This window comes from Squalius cephalus (genome assembly GCF_949319135.1).
Source record: "Squalius cephalus genome assembly, chromosome: 21".
NCBI classification, from domain to species: Eukaryota; Metazoa; Chordata; class Actinopteri; order Cypriniformes; family Leuciscidae; genus Squalius; species Squalius cephalus.
In genome coordinates, this window is record NC_137142.1 from 25782215 (window position 1) to 25799158 (window position 16944).

At 36.4% G+C, this 16944-nt stretch overlaps 2 long non-coding RNA genes across 2 annotated transcripts in view; one reads left to right on the plus strand and one right to left on the minus strand.

The window, feature by feature from the left end:
• Positions 1-998: 998 nt before the first annotated feature.
• LOC307149319 overlaps positions 999-16944 on the minus strand; it is a 35949-nt gene continuing 20003 nt past the window's right edge. The window contains exons 2-3 of the long non-coding RNA XR_013819549.1: positions 8126-8202; positions 999-1709 (exon numbers count right to left, since the gene is read on the minus strand). This is a non-coding gene — a long non-coding RNA (uncharacterized lncRNA). The remainder of the gene's footprint in view (positions 1710-8125; positions 8203-16944) is intronic.
• Positions 6656-14722, plus strand: LOC307149318. The gene is made up of 4 exons (XR_013819548.1): positions 6656-6792; positions 8141-8251; positions 11918-12007; positions 14663-14722. It is a non-coding gene; the product is annotated as an uncharacterized lncRNA (long non-coding RNA).

Here is a 16944-nt window from a genome sequence, read left to right on the forward strand (position 1 = left end):
GTCGTGTGTTCAAAATGTAATTCAATTTGTCATCCTATGTCCTGACAAAGAGAGAGGAAAGGTATGGAAGATGCAGGAATAAATCGGGACTTATTAGATCTGACCAGAAGTGTGTGTATTTGGAATATTAAAGCAGATCAAAGTCAAAGTGAACATATACATATATATGCTCAAATAGAGGTTGAAAAATACAGATCTTATACATGAAGGGAATAGTATTTTTGGGTAAACACAGAAGAGTGATATAAGCAATGAATCTTTCAGTGAAAACATGAATGTTTATTTAGCAATGTAGCCTCCTGCGACTCGACTATTTAGAAACATTCCATTGATTTATTTTAATTTATTGAATTTGTTGTCCAAGTTTTCTCTGATACAATGTTTAAAGTGTTTAATTATATTTCAGTATAATGAAAATGGAAATTAAATAACTTTTATGTTAGATCATTTTTATTATTAAATAAAATTTAAATGTTTAAATCTAAACTAACTCTTATAATGCAAGCTACTCTGTAATAAGTGGATATCATAAAATCAGTATATAAAACATTAGTTGATGATGTCACTAGGGGTGTGTGTATGTGTGTGTGTGTGTGTGTGTGTATTTAAGGTAAACCCAACGTTATGGGGAAAACAGCTTATAAATCACACTGGGGTTTTTTATGAAAATGTAAAAATGCAGAAAGTTTTCTCTGATGGGTAAGTTTAAGGGATAGAATGTACAGTTTATATAGTATACAAATCATAATGTCAGTGGAAAGTCCCCATAAATCATGAAAACACAACACACTGTGTGTGTGTGTGTGTGTGTGTGTGTGTGTGTGTGTGTGTGTGTGTGTGTGTGTGTGTGTGTGTGTGTGTGTGTGTGTGTGTGTGTGTGTGTGCGCGTGTGTGTTTGTCTGTGTGTGTGTGTGTGTGTGTCTGTGTCTGTGTGTGTGTGTGTGTGTGTGTGTGTACAAACATAACTCCCAAAACAAACAATAAAATGGCATAGGTATAAAGTAAATACAGTTTTTATTTACATTGTAAAAATGCAGAACGTTTTCTGTTAGGGTGTATACAGTTAAGGAATAGAATACTGTATACAGTTTGTACAGTATAAAAGACCATTGTATATGGAAAGTCCCCATAAAACATGGAAACCCAACTCTGTGTGTGTGTGTGCGTGCGTGCGTGCGTGTGTGTGTGTGTGTGTGTGTGTAAAAGCAGCATATTGTATCATTTTTATTCTATACTAAAGCAGGTAGGAATTCTCCTTCGCCGCTCGCTTTTATATTCTTATACAAACAAATATACTATATCTTATAAATATCTTATACTTTTTTTTACTGTTACAGATCATAAGATATTGGTGATGCATTGGAATTACAACTAGGCTTAATTTCCCAGCCTTGTGGTTTTAGCGTTAGTGTTAAAGGACAAGGTTAGTGTTAAAACCCTACACTGTAAAAGTCTCTTTCTGCAGCTTGACCATCTTAATTGATCCTCCATTAGTGCTTTATAGACACTGTGTCCTTCGTCCTGTGCCTCTTTTATAGATACTAATAAAATGTTCAAAGTCCCTGTGCAGCTCCTTATCATGCAGCAGTGTTTTTATGCCCTGCTTACACCGGGAGTGTGACTCTGTCTCTCTACTGTATACAGTCTGATGATGAGGGTACGGTTTCACGGCCCCTGCCTTCATGCCGCAGCCTGGCACCATTTTATGACTGGAAAAAGAGAAAGAGGAAAAGAGAGAGGCATTAAAAAAGAGATATATAAAGACGGGATGGGGTGGGGGGATGCATGGAAAAATAAGCAAACTTTATTTTCTAATTTGTACAAATATGTTTATGCTAAATGATTTTTATTAAATACACACATTTCACAAAAGCATTTACCGTTTTCCCAAAGTTATAAATAAAGCCTATTTCATATATGGCTGACTCTGGTTCCTTGGCCAAGCAGCGCACTGAGGGAAATGGTGATTATAATGACAGGCCTCTGATTTCAGTCTGTGCGCATTGAGTTACTTGTTGTTATTGGTTTAAATCATATATTTCCGTTTCTAGTTGGAAAAAAAAACGGTTGGATTTAGGAATGTGAAATATGGTGGAATTAATAACTCTAGAAGGATATTATGTGAGCAATTCCTGTATGTACACGACTGTAAATGATAAAAGCGGACCTTGTCCTATGTATCAACAAGTGTAGTACGGTATCTCCAGTGCTGCTGCAGGGAATGATGAAGTTTTGTGGCTCAGTTATGACAGACTAAGAATAAGAACATAGAACATCATTATATCACATTTATTTATTTAGATATTTTCAATGCGCAGCTGCATGATGACAATGTTCACAATGAAGCAAACTGATTATACCATTTTGCTTGAATGTTTTTGCAGATGGTGAGACTTGTTTTTTATAGGTCAGTCACTGAAGGTTTTGAATTGACTTTTAGATTTTTAAGAAGTTTGTTCACAATGAGAAATGCGCTGTAGATCACTGAAAGTTATGCATTTGTTATTATTTATTCATTGTGAGAATGCACTAGCAGTGGCTGGTTGCATAAACTGCTTAGAATGGTTTTACGAGAGAGTCATCTAATATTTTTCTTTAAGACTGGTCACAAATTTTAAAACTCAATAAAATAAAAAAGGTAGGTTGGTCTAATTTGAATCTAAAAAGTTAGACTTATTATCCTGAACCAACTGCTAGTTTGTCTGACAAGTTCTTAAGTCACAGTCTTAACATAGTATGTTTATGCAACTGGCCCCAGAACAGCAAATTGTGTGGAAGCAACAGTGTGTTAACAGTTTTCAAACTGATGAATGGTGAAGATGCCTGTAAAAAAAAATGTAAAAGCTTGTAGACCTTTTTACAGTTTAATTTGTGTTTGGTATAGAACAAATGTGCCTGCAATTTTTTTTTTTTTTTTTTTTTTTTGTAGAAAAGTTACAATGTTTATCTATTTTGTTTAGAAATAATATGTATGCATTGTTCATGCATGGGAGAAAGAAGGGATGAGAAAGTGTTTGTCTGTGTTTGCATGCAACTGTGTGAGTGTGTATATGGTGCATTGGGTGGAATATTTTGAATTTTTATTTATTAAACCAATCTCCTTTGTTATATCAACTCAAATTTTTAATTTCAATGAACTCAAAATTTGAAGACAACCAGGTAACTTACTTTAAGTTAAACCAACAATAATTCTTTAAAGTGTAGTTTTCTGATTTGGTCCACAATCCAACAACCTAGTAGCAGCCCTGTAGCACATAGTATATTAGAGTATATTATCTTGACGTAGTCTTGCTTTCCAAGAAGAGATGCAAGAACAACTAAACCTAAGTGAATAATTTGCTGAAACACCTTAAGCCCCTTTCAAACTAAATTACAAAATCAAAGTAGCACTTACAAATAATTATGCTTGTGTTTTTGAATCATAGTACGAAGGAAAACAACAATTAACAGTGAAAGTTCCCTCATTCACTAACTTTGTCGATTCGCTCTGATAGGAGAGGAAGTATCTGTTTACATTGTGATTACGACAATTTTGCTGTCGCGAGGCAGCAAATTCAAACCAGTCGCGAGGCTAGATTACTCCAGACAACATGAAGCCCGTACGGCTATACCGCGCACATCCAGTCCTCCGCCATCGGCTGCGATTTCTTCAAAGTAAAATAAACCTTTATACATAATTACAGAGAATTCTGTATATTTTTCTGTCCGTTCCCCTCTAACAAAAAGGGTATATTTTAAGGGCCAAGCATGTCACGCTTAACCACCGGCCTACAAAGTAGATCACACATCGGAGGACCTGACCCGAGTCTCTTGTTTATTCAGAGCAAATTCTAGAGAGAGGGTAAAAGGAGCCTTATTCAGTTCACATTCCAAATCGCATGGACTGTCATATTTAGACAGTTCATATATCCCCGCTTCAGAGTTGCCATGTCGTGAAAACATTATCAAAGTAAATATTATGACTGTAGACAGGTTCTTTTATGCAAAGAGCGCTAGTGTGAAGTTGGGTCCAATCTTCGGGCCTTGGGCCGGAGAAGGTGAGACGGCTGTGAACATGAAAGCACTGAGGTCGCTTAAAAGCATAACTGAGTTATCAGCCGGGTCTTGATTGCGTTATTATTCTGTGCTACTGTTTTTCTTATCAGTCAGTCAACATTTTATGTCAGGAAACAAGCTGGAGAGACGCGTTTGGCTGTGTGCCATGTAAGCATGCACCTCAGAAACCCCACACGTGTGTGTACGGTGAGATCTGGACAGTGTCCCCGTGACCAGAGAAGGATGTGAACAATTACCAATTCTCAAAACACTACTTTACCGTAGTTAAATATATTACACGCCTTACACCCGCGGCTGCGGCCCTCTCTCGCTGCAGCCTGGGATACGTGGACCTTACAGAAATCCAGCCACCTTCAACAGGCACAGTCTACTGCAATTAACCAATCATCATAATCATCATCATCATTACCATCATCATCATCATCATAATCATAAACTCACTGAACGTGCTTTGTACAAGGTGCTTCGCACTAATTTGCACAAGCCAATGTTAGTTTTTGTTTTATTTTCACTTCTCTTATTGGGAGAGCATTTTTATATATAAAAATATCCAAACACTGTTTTGGTTTTACAGACATGGTGTAACAAGGTACAAATATATATATATATATCTTGCTTATAGTTTGATTTGACCTATTAATGGATGTTCAATTATAAGATCATCCTTTATATTTAAATGTTAAAAAAAAACTAGAAATATCAGGGCTGAGCAGACGGAGAGGGTTTATAACATTACTTTACGTAAATTTACTGGACACACTGAGATTTCACAAAATGTGTTTGTGCATAAACTACATTTGACAGAGCTGTGAGAGTGACTAATACATACACACACATTGGCTGTTATGTACGCCTATATTTTAGAGTTGTTAGCCTGTTTATGTATTTGCATGTATTTTATTATTTAATTTTTGCTGATTTGGGATAGTTGAACCAAAAATTCAGTTTGTATTATTTACTCACCCTCGTGTTGTTCCAAAAATGTATGACTGTCTAAGACAGTCTGTCTTTCTACTATATGGAACACAAAAGAAGATATTTTGAAGAACGATTTTTTGTCCAATGAAAGTCAGTAATTTCAGAAACAGACCCTCTTTGACTTTTTGACTTTAAGGTCAAGAAAAGACATCTTTTATGTTCCACAAAAGAAAGAAAACGTTGAGAAAAGTTGTAAATCATGACAGAATTGTCATTTTTGGGTGAACTCCCTGTATTTTACTTTATGGGGATGGGGAGGACATAAAAAGTACAAGTGATTACCACAATAAATTAAAGCACAAAATGTATTTGTCTATCATTTCCAGTTCGTGTTAGTGCGGTAGGTTGTAACACAGCACTCTACTTGATGCCAATTTACACAGTTTAGAAATATGCAGTATAGATTTCAAAAATAGGCCTTGTTTAATTTGTATCAAGCAAATAGCCTATAGGAAAACTACATTAAAGTTTGACGCATAAAAACAGAGCACCAAACATTGAAACACCACCCTTAAACCCCGCTCCCCACGCAAAACGGGCTAATAATTAATTGTTGATTTTATATAACTTAATCTTGTTCGGTGGGAAATATCCACAATATTCTATATTTTTCGGAACTGCATCTGCGTGTGGTATAGGCTACATGTCCCTGCACATAAAACCTCTGCAGTAAGTCCGCATGAAATAAATCCAGACACAATCCCTCCGGCCATGTGGGTGTCCAGCTGTAATCCCAACAGACTGATCCACTCCGTATTCAATATGGGGAGTAATTGGCCCGCAATGCGAGGAAATGCGCGGCGCACAGCACACAGGCCCCAGTCACACTCGGTGCTGTAGCACTGGAAAAGGCGGAACTAGCTCATTTCGATCCTGGATTTAAGAGATGAAACTAATCCTGATTGCCACAAATCAAAACCTGGACTGTAGCCTAATTAGTGAACGCGGATATGGCTCCATGCATCAGAGACAAGTTAAACAAACAATTATATCTGTACTACAGAACCGCTTCTCGGAAGCTCAAGTTAAACCGTCGGTCGTCTGACACACGCACATTAATAAAGCTAATTTACTGAAGCTGTCTGACGCAATAAGAAACGAAACGCAGCAGTGTTTATTGCGATTTTTTGGTGATGAATATTGGCGCATTTGGGAATAGAATGCACATTTAAATGACAACAAACAAACAAACACTGAAAATAAATGGTTTTAATCGGGTAAATGCTCTAAAAAATGGTAAAAAAGCAAATTGTTTAATAATAATATAACAATAATTTAAAATAATAGCTAATTATAATGTCTATATAATTATTAGGCTATTCAGCATTTATCCTATCGAAAATGTTTCTAAAATTACGTCCAATCAAAAATGCTAGCCTATAGCCTAAAGAATAATAATAACAACAATAATAGCTTATTAAAAACAGGCTATTGTAGTTATTATTATTATCATTATTGCATTTTTGTTATAGGTTGGACGTAATTTTAGAAACATTTTCTATCTAACAGATCTCTCAGGTTTAAATGTGGGCATTTTAAATGGTCGCTTCTGATTTATGGACAGTCAACGGGATTGCGGGCGCCGTTTACACTCAATCACTAGTTGAAGCTCCAACGACAGCACGCTAAACTGAGGGCATAATGTGTCCACTTGGGCTAAAAGCCGGTGTACGGTTGCATCGCAGTAGCATCTGCCTAATAGATATTGCAGAGACTGAACACAAATGGGCTTCGTATATCACTTCACACCGCTCACAGGTAGAGTCTGTCTGTATAAATGCTTTATCTTAAGTTATCTCTAAATGGCCCGCTTTAACCGTCCTGATGAAAACAATCACTGAGAGTAATGTGTTTAGCTTTAGCTTATTTTACAATTTAACATCCGCTTATACCGAAATAAGGATCCACGCTGTAGTCTAAACATTGCACGTGTTATTCACGATTCTTGCAAGATAAACTAAGCGAAATCTACATGTAGCAAATATAAGAAATCCGCTTTATTTGTCGTTCGGCTGTTAATATCTAAACCTAAACTCACTCATTCAGTCAGACGCTTTCCAGAGCGCAGCTTTAATGATTGTTGTCAAATCATATGATTAATGACTCCACAACTGCAGAATTAACTGGAACAGTGAATTATTTTTTTTTATTTTTTGTTCATGAGCAAACAGACATATGACAGAGTAAGAAAGTATTTGCTTATAATATATAGGCTAATATAATATAATATGCCTGATTCTTTCAAATACGTTAAAACAAAACCAGCAAAAATATATAATTACATTGAAAAGATTGGAATAACAAAATTATTAATTTTGAGGTCTGTATGTGTGTGTGCACAAATTTGATTTAATTAATCATCCTCAAATCACTAAACCTCTAAATTAGAGTAATTCAGGAGATAATTAGTCATGCATTAAGTCCTTTGCTGAGACCAATATAATCTGGTTTTATTGCTTTACATCTGTGGTACAGAGTTACAAATAATTCTCATTTGAATATTATGCAAATTCCCAGCAGGCATCACACACATCCTCAGGGTAGCTTTGAGAAATAATTAAAACGAATGAATACATATAAACACTCATTGCATACAATAAATTTAAACAATATTATCAAAAACACAATTCATGATGATAATTTGCATTGCTGCAGGCGGCAATGGTTTGTAAATAAAGGTGTTTGTGAGCAGGTGTAGAGGGGGAGTGTTAGTGTGTGTGTGTGTGTGTGTGTGTGTGTGTGTGTGTGCGTGCGTGCACGCGTGGCCTGGTAAATCCTATATTATGGGGACAAAATGTGTTCACAAAGATGGCAATATTCGAAATCCTTGTCCTTGTGTGGACATTTTTTGGTCCCCGTGAGGAAAACGGCTTATGAATCATGTAGGCTAAAGTGATGTTTTTTTTTTTTTGAAAATGTAAAATGGGTATGGGTCTGTGACGGGTAGAGTTAGTGTAAGGGGATAGAATATACAGTTTGTACAGTATAAAAATTATTGTCTTTGGAAAGTCCCCATAAAACATGAAAACACAACGTGTGTGTGTGTGTGTGTGAGTGCAGACTTTGGCTCAGTCTTATTCTGATATATTACCATTTGATCCTTCAGTTTCCTGCCATTGATCAAGCCCCACCTATTCAGCTGATGGGCCAGAGGAGAAACCCGATCACCTAACAAGAAAGAAGCAGAGGAGAGAGGAAGGAGAAAGTGAGAGAAATGGTACAAGCCTTCACCACAGCCTCTTTTTCCCTTCTTACCTAAAATACATCCCACTCTGTGCATCTCAGTTTTTCTGTACCTACTTTAGATTTACACATAATTCATCAGCGGCAGCTTGTCACCATAAGCTGCCTGTGATTCACATTCAGAAATGCTACCAGGCGACTAAAAATATTATCCTTATTTAGCATCTTCCCAAACTGTACGAAGTGTTGCAGTGATCACACACAGCAAAACTGTCTTGTATATATGTCGCTAAACCACAGACAGGCATTACAGTATCATATTAACTCGATGATTATTAGCTGACACATCTGTCATTAAGTCAAATATCAGGAGAGTGGCAATTATAGTCTGTGGATTCCTTTTACACTGACATACATCATCCTCATCTTCTCTTTTACACATACACACACACAAACACTGAGAGACTGAGTGACAGTAGATCAACTAGCCTGGCCCCGTGGAGGTCATAACCCACACCATCTGGATCTGATCGAGCTGTGCACAGAAAGGTGCTGCGTTTGCAAGGTATAGCCCCTTTAGCAGTGGGAACCTGCTACGCTGTTGCTCTCATATTCGACTGTTGAAGCTGGGCATCTGAATGCATATTCATACTTTGGTACTGCTGAAAGACGAGTGTAATGTTTGGAACTACTAGTGTATGGAAAATTCAGATGCTGGCAGGTTTAATGTGATGATTTAGCCATCCAATGTAAATGTACAAAACATTATATTCTCCCATGTGAGGGGATAAGAAAACAATGACAGACTTTTAGGTCTTTTTTGTGTAAAAGAAAACGTTAACGTGTGTCTGTCGGGAAGCTGTTCAAGTCTATGCTTGGCCTGAGAGAGCTCAAGTCATTCACTCCAGCAGTGTAGCTGTCAATTACTGTCCTTATCGGCTTACAACTGGGGAAGGTGAGCGAGCGACAAACCTCTCTTTGAGGTTTTAGGTTACACAATATGGTAACAACAAACTGTCACTGGGCTTTAGAGGCCTCATCGAAGAACCTGGGGAAATTCCGCCCGGGGTCAATGCACATAGTGTCTGATTCCAGGAGTTTTGGGTGAGATTATCTCTTTGCAATGAACTTAAACTTCAAAATCTGCGCTAGTTGTCCAATATCCACAGTGTTGGATTGAGCTAAAGTCTTTTTTTCCCTCTTGTTGACTTGTTTTTTTCTAGACTGATTGAGCACCACTGAAGTAAATCTGTGGCACTTTAAATGCTGACGGATACGTCTCACACCCGATGATATATAAAGTTTGGTCTCAGTGGATGTCCTTCTGTGGAGTCTCGTGGTGCCCTTGTCACAACGCCACTGACAAATGATCAGGCTCAAATAACGGCACACTGCCGCTGTCAGTTCCACAGAGACATCTAAACAATATTTTGATGAAACTAAATTAAGCGTGTAAACGTTTCTCTAAAGAATCACAGCAGACCAACACTCTATTCTACCTGTCACTACTGTTGCATTTCACATTTCTTTCTCTTTGTATATAACTTCTGAATTACTTAGCCCAAGAGTAAGCGAACAGAATCAGCTCACCGAAGGGTCACAATGCATGTAGATGGGAAAACTGTGCCAATTTGAATCTTAAAAAATGAACTGGTCATTAAATAGTTTCGACAGAGTTCTAGATAGCTATCTTTAAGATAAATATTTTTACTATAATATGCTGATGTTTATGCTTTTTGTAGCATTTTTGTACAATTACATCCTAATTAAATCTTAAAGACTTAAAAGGATATAGTCCACACTAAAATGAAAAATTCTGTCATCATTTACTCTTTCTAACACTGTTCCAAACCTGTTTGACTTTATTTCTTATGTAGAACACATAAGAAGATATTTTGAATAATGTTGAGCAAACAAACAACTTTTGGAGCCCATTGACTTCGATTGTATGGAAGAAAAACCACTGAGACTGTTTTTAAAAAAGAAAATATATATATAATTTTATGTTTCACAACAGAAAGAAAGTACCGTTTTGAATCAACAGCAGGGTGAATAAATGACAATAAGGTTTGTTTTGGGTTGGAGGAACATCTTAACTGGCATGATGAAGGGCATACATTATTATTTAGATAATGAAAATAAATCACATAAAACTATGATAAAGTCAGATACTGGTGTTTAATTATATATTGTTTAGCAAAGAAACCTCTTAATTGTGCAGTATTGTTGTCATATCAGATTATTTCCTATTATGTAAAGACGTAAGATATCATTTTGCTAGTATGTTTTTGGTATTTAAAGGTCAAAATATGAATTCTTGGACAAAATAAAGCATTTAACATGAGGCAGAAAATGAAGCTAACAAAAATCACAGAAAGCAGTAAATGAAAATGTTTTTCACTAACAAGCTATAAAGTATATCAACTTTGCTAAATTTATTCACTAGTGATTCCTGCCAAGCAGTGTCAATTTATCAAGTTATATGGAAGATATTAAGGTTCTACTAAATTTGTATTACCAGATACAAACCATCTCAATTGTATATTTAGTTTAAAACAAAACATTGCAGCAAATGATCTGTCTGCAAAGGTCTGTTAATAACCTGTTTCTAATTGGTTGAAAAAAAATGTCGCTGTTGACCAAAGATCACTCTAAAGCATCAATGGTTGCCATTGTTGGTGAGGAAAAGCTGAGAGCGCATGAAAGACATGGGAAGCAATAAAACCACCCAAGGGCTCAGATTTCTTCCTCTTTATTCATATCTCCCTCCAAAGCAATTATCCATTTAGTTTGCTAATTTAGCTTTTCCTTTAAGTCTAGCATGAAGCAGGGTTGAAATTAAGACCTCAAACGGAGAAAATACATCTTATCAGAATACACCAGCCTGCCCTCACAATGATAAGTGATGGTTATTACTCCAAGGGTCATTTCGCTGTTTATGCTATTTCACAATATTGTTAAGCGGCTCGTATTTTACATGTGACAAAACATGAGTCTGTATCTTTTCAGCAGAATCTTAAAGTAAATAAACGGGGCCCTACCATAGCACTCCCCTACTGAGAGCAGCTAAGATTGCCCCATCACTCTTTATTATTTTTTCTACTTCACTCCTTGCTTTTATGCATTTTATTAAGAGCTGTAAAGCTAAGCGTCTTTTGTATAAAATATATACAAACTTCATTTTATTAGACCACAAGCCACAATTTCACTGTTTAACAAGAAAATAAGTTGAAGTGAAAAAAGTCACTTTGCTCAGCTCCATCTAGAAGGCATTTAAAATGTCACTGCATCTGACCAAAGATATCTTTAACAGCATCGATGCATCAACAAAGGCCGGATAGTCGGGCTAATGTAAGACTAATGCAGCAAGCGGGAGCTTGTTTTTATTACCGCGCAGCCCAGTGTTTGTGCAATTTCTCGATTTTCTAAAGCCCACGTTGACAGGCCCACTCTTTGAGCCAAGCCCCAGCAGATGTCCAAACATCGGTTAAAGTAACCAGCAGGACCCGTGCACCCAGTGCACAGAAGAAAAAAACATGGTGGCCAAAGCGGAATAACTCAAATGGAATAGCCAATAAGTTCACACATCCAGGAAACAGAGAGTTTAATGTAATGTTGTGGTTTAACAGATATAAACAAAGCAGACATCTTCAGCCCAGCGTAATCCTGAGAGGACTCCTTTATGTGACTTTCTTTGCAGGAAACGTTGTGATGAATCACTTGACCTCTGATCCATAGGCAGGCAGCGAGGGAAGTGTGTGTGTATGGGTTTCTGAGCCATTCAACCAAAGTAAGTGTATTGCAGTATGTAGGCCTAGAGTGTGAACAAACATTTTTCTTGTTCCATAAACAAATATTTATGTATACACTCAAAATACCATTAAAAAAGTTCTGTTTAATATTTTTTTGTGAAAACTGATACTTTTTTGATTGATCTAATGGGTTAGTGCTATCATTCTATAATTCTAAAAAATTAAATCATTTTACTCACCCTCATGTCGTTCCATATAATGGTGTCGTTCACAAAATTGAGGTTAAACCACTGGAGTCACATGGAATACTGCATCTCTATGGAGGGACAGAAACCTCTCAGATTTCATTAAAAATATCTTCATTTGAACAAATGGTCTTACTGGTCTTAATGGCCGAAGATGAACAAGGGTCTTACTGGTTTGGAACGACATAAGGGTGAGTAATTGATGACAGAATTTTCAGTTTTGGGTTAACTAAACCATAATCTGAATCATAAATGTTACTGACCATTACTTATAAATGGTAGTGTGTGTGTGTATGTACTTCTATCTGAGATGCTTTAAATTATCTATAATGTGCCTTAGACTTTATTTTGAGCTTTTTGTTGTTTGTGTCATAATACAGCACAGAAAAACTTTAAAAATGACAACAAACCTAAGGTCTGAATAATGAGAAGTTATATTTTTGTCTAATTGCTAAACATTACTTTTTTTGTGTTCCCTTTTTTAATGAAAATAAAAAACAAGAAATCATTAGAGTGACCTTTCTTGGTGTTTGCTTTTGCCTGTCTGCCTCCTAATGTAGAGTTTGAGGAAATGATCCAATAAAACAGGATCGTCTGTCTAAGAGCAAGACAGCTATGAGCAAATCAATATGATACTGTATACTTCAGTGTTGACTCACCTCAGAGCAGTTCTTCAGCCTGTGCTCCTATCTGAGGGATTAATACATTTATAAATGTTATACTTTACTTATACTTACATATATTATCTATCTATCTATCTATCCATCTATCTATCCTTACGAAAACCCTGGGTTGACGTATAAAAAATAATCATTTTAATTAAAAAAAATAAAAATAATAATTTAATGTATATATATAATGTCATACAATGCCTTTTGCTTTCTGCTCCCTTGCTGTGAAAAAAATAATAATAATCAAAACAAGACTGTAAAATATAACAAGTTTTAAGTTTTATGTAGTCTAGTCCAGTAGGTCTAGTCATCCTTTGGTCAACAGTTTTTAACATTTTGTTTATGAGAAACAGGAAATAATTATATAGTTCAGACAAACAATCTGATTTTCAAACTCCCTTTGCAAGTTATCATCATCATCATCATCATCTTTTTTGATGAAGTCCTAGTCAGACTTAATTATGGCACAAATATACTGATTGTTCCATACAGCAGAATTTTCCGTTGAGGAGGGAAACTATATATCAAAAGCAGAAATTTTCACTCTTCATAACCAATTTATGGTAATTGTCATATTGATGAAAAGGCAGTTATGAAATCTGTTTTTGTAAATGTCAGGTTTTCATTTCAGAGCGACCCATTGCACAGACTTTCATGTCATAGTTCTCTATTATTTGTTTTTCCACTGCCTGTTGAGTAGCTCGGCACAGGACAGTGATGCTTTCGTTTGTTTGGGCCTCCACTGAGGATGAGAAGCTCGTCTGAATCAGTCATTGTTTGTTTAGTCGCTATCTACCCTCCATATTTGGTTTACAACTAAACTTTGCAACGTGAACTCTCTGCATCAAAATGATGGTTCACTTGAGCAAACCAAAAACAGATCTGAAACAAATTTATGTGATGTTAGTTTTCAAACTTGCTCTCTTAAAAAGCACAAAAACATGTAATTGTAAAAGCCCCAGGTTAGGATGTTAACCAAAAATACTCTATAATAATCTAGCCTTACTTCAAATATCTGTGCATGTTATTTGCTATTGCATTGGAGAATTAAATAAACGCAGAGAGAAGTGTAACTGTAATCTTGGCTGTAGGGACCCGAGGCCGTGCCGTTGTATCCCCAACAAGTCATCAGGATCAAGTTGCTATCCACTGAGGGGATTCAGAGAGGATTGAGTGTTAACCATCATGGCTTCCCTATAAACATGCAATCACACTGACACAGAGCCTATTGTGCAAAGGAGCAGAGAAAGTATGGACAATAGGGAAATGTTGGATGGAGAGAGAGATTGCAAGAAAGTGAGAGTTGAAAAAAGCTAAAAAAAGACGATAGGAAGAAAGTGAGAGAGTGACTGAGACAGAAAGGGAAAGGGAGCTCTGTGTGGATGGATGGGCCTGCAGGCCGTAGGGACTGGTGTAACAGCCTCTCGCTCTCAGGTGTCCAGTCGATAACTGATGCATTAGTCTAGAGCTCTTTGCCGGTTTTGGGTTTAAACACACATTTTCTTAATACAACATGACCCCATTTCCCTCTCTCATTAATCATGAAACACAGTTAGACTGGCCCATTCGGTCTCTGACAAAGGGGGCAAACCTACTGTTGAACCCCTTTCACACTGCTCACATTGACTCTTATGTGCCTGTTGACTGATGAGAACTACTGGATGTTCTTCTAATACACAGAGTAACTCAAAGTTAAACTATGCATTCATTTATGTGCTGATTTGTGACCTCAATATACAAGTTTTCATTTTTGTTTATATTTATATTTCCTGTTAAGCCCAAACCTGGACATCCATGAAGGGATAATACATGGATTCCGGAGCAACTGGCTACAGCATCTCTTGAGGTACCGAAAAAGTCTTAAAATACATCTGCCTCATACACAAATTCCTGTGGTTTGTAAACGTTTCATGAAGTTTTGTCTATAGACATCCGTGACACATGCACATAGCTATAAGACACAAGTGAGCGAGGATTTCAGGTCAGACTTTGTCATCAGCTCATGGATTCTAGTTGTTTGCTGTTTGCCATTGGTGTATTTCCAGCCACCCACACAAGCTTATCCGGTCTCTTACCCAGCAGCCCTCAGTCCTTCGGTATAGTCACATGTGTCAGATGTTCCACTGTGACTAAACATTTCTGCTCCCATTGGTGTACACAGTTTGAATTCCTCAATTCATCTTATAAACTTGTTTATGTAAGTAAACACTGTGCCTTACGGACACAGGTCATGATCATTATCCATAATTTCAACAAAATGGTGCAGGCAGGACTTCAGAACAGAGAGTAAAATGAATTCTGCTAATTCATAAAGAAAAATACAGTTATTTTCCAGCATGTGTCAAGTTGTAGGTAAATCCCCATGTTGCCAATGACAAAAGTCTGTTGTTGTTAATTTTTATATATTTTATCAAAAGAACACAAAAAATGCCAAAACCATAAAAATAAAGTGAACATACTATACCAGTCAAATGTCTGAACACACCTGATTTATATATATTTTATTATATTTTTAATAATAAAATAATTTTAAATAAATTGCATTGTTATTATTATCAATTATTAATAATTTATATAAAATGTTGTTTTTTAAAAGTATATCAGGTCACACCTCATAAAATGGAGTGTGCAATTTTTTTGTCAAGGCAAAGGTTGGGTTTTTTGCTGAGTTAAAATGTTTTGGTCATTGCATAATGTCTATAGTTCCATATGTGCAGTTTCATAGCTTGATGATTTAATAGCAAAAGTAATAGCAAAGAATAAGTCTACATTTTTTTTATCTAACTTTTTTTGGTACTAATCAACTTGGTTACACTTTATTTTAAGGTGTCATTGTTACAGTGTAATTATATATTTAAGTACTGAGTAATATTAAGCAACTACATGTACTTACTATAGGGTTAGGGTAGAATTAGGATTTGGTTGAGGGTTAGTTGCATGTAACTATGCATAAATTATTGTTATTACTATGGTAAGTACATGTAACATATGTAACAAGGACACTGTAAAATAAAGTGTTACCATCAACTTTTTGTGTATGTTTTTATGTATTGCACTTGCATTTGTAATATACTTTATTTTTAATATTTAAATTATATATATATATTATAATTTAAAAAATATATTTAAAAATATTCATAATTTTTAATACATTTTTCAGTAATACCTATTTGTAGTGTGCTGTTGAAAAAGACATGTAAACACATTAGTCTAATGAGCTGTCATTATTCCCATAGTATATAGACTGATGAGAGACTGTGACCAGTACATTCATCTTGTGTTCTCAAAGACTACAGAGCTGAACCTGGGTGAGGTCAATACTGCCATACTCTCTGTGGGTTAAAGCTGCATGTGTGAGTGACTAGCGGCAGCTCTATAAAGGCTTGTGAGATTGTGCAGGAAATAGAGGAAACTGGAGTCTGAGGGAGACTGGGAGACGGAGGCCACAGCAGAGCAAGGAGGAACAGGTCAGATTGGGTTTACTGGCCTGTCAGTCTGTCAGTGATACCCCCACTGCATCAGTCTGTCAGCACTGCGTACAACACACACACACAGACACAGACACACACACACAGACACGGGACACGCGCGCAAAACTTAAAAATACCCTTTTCATAACAAATTTGCGGAGTGCTGCAAAATGTCATTTTCCAGCTAGTCTAATTGAGATATAATATAATATAATATAAAACAGAGCTTAACACCAATTCTGAGTAGTTGCAAATATTGTGGATTTTAAATTTGTTTTGGAAAGCTGTGTGTGTCATCATCAGTGGCAAAAACTTTGGAGAAATTCAATCCAAAACTGTGGCCGTATCGATGAGAGACAGGATGTTGCGGGAGAAGCAACACCATGTACACAGATACCTTTCGTGATACTGTGAATGTCTTCCAATATACACACTCATACACACACCCCCACAACACACTCTCAGAGATGGTATTTCAATACACAGACTGGGCAGTATGGAGCGCTTTCTGTCTGTGTGGTTTCCTGTGAAAGTTTAGCAGCTGATTTTACCATCGACCACAACAATAGGCCTGACACCGAATACTCCT